This window comes from Poecilia latipinna, unplaced genomic scaffold (genome assembly GCF_001443285.1).
Source record: "Poecilia latipinna isolate Pla-1442-1.1 unplaced genomic scaffold, P_latipinna-1.0 Scaffold447, whole genome shotgun sequence".
In the NCBI taxonomy this organism is placed as follows: Eukaryota; Metazoa; Chordata; class Actinopteri; order Cyprinodontiformes; family Poeciliidae; genus Poecilia; species Poecilia latipinna.
Window position 1 is genome coordinate 515,259 of NW_015113063.1, and position 1,039 is coordinate 516,297.

The following is a 1,039-nucleotide window of genomic DNA, read 5'->3' on the forward strand; positions in this document are numbered from 1 at the left end:
TCCATTCCCAAATCTACTACCCCTAGACACTCCAAACCTCGACTGGATTATTCTCAACAAAGAGCAGAATATTTAGAACCATGTTTGGGATTTGTGAAACCGTTTTCTGATTTGTGAAAACTCAATGAAGTTCAATTTTCACCATTTTTTGGCATCTGGATTGCCATAGATCTACTCTAATTAAAAAACTACAACTCCTAGACTCTTCAAACCTGGACTAGATTATTCTCCCCTTCAAGCAGAATATTTAAAACCATGTTTGGGATTTGTGAAACTTTTATCTGATTTGTGAAAACTCAATAAAGTTAGATTTTCACAATTTTTGGCACCTCTTTCATTACTAGAACTGCTCTAATTAAAAAACTACAACTCCTAGACACTTCAAACTTGGACTAGATTATTCTCCCCTTCAAGCAGAATATTTAAAACCATGTTTGGGATTTGTGAAACCTTTTTCTGATTTGTGAAAACTCAATAAAGTTAGATTTTCACCATTTTTTGGCATCTGGATCACACTAAAACTGCTCTAATTAAAAAACTACAACACCTAGACTCTTAAAACCTGGAATAGATTATTCTCCCCTTCAAGCAGAGTATTTAAAACCATGTTTGGAATTTGTGAAACCTTTTTCTGATTTGTGAAAACTCAATAAAGTTAGATTTTCACCATTTTTGGCATCTCTTTCATACTAGAACTGCTCTAATTAAAAAAACACAACTCCTAGACTCTCCAAACCTGGACTAGATTATTCTGCTCTAATAGCAGAATATTTATAACCATGTTTGGGATTTGTGAAATTTTTATCTGATTTGTGAAAACTCAATAAAGTTCGATAATCACCTTTTTTTTTCCATCTGGATCACACTAGATCTGCTCTAATTAAAAAACTACAACACCTAGACTCTTCAAACCTGGACTAGATTATTCTGCTCTAATAGCAGAACATTTATAACCATGTTTGGGATTTGTGAAACCTTCACTGTTAAAAGTCATGCCATCCTTTAGTTGACATAACGTTTTTATATAAGTTACTTCCAA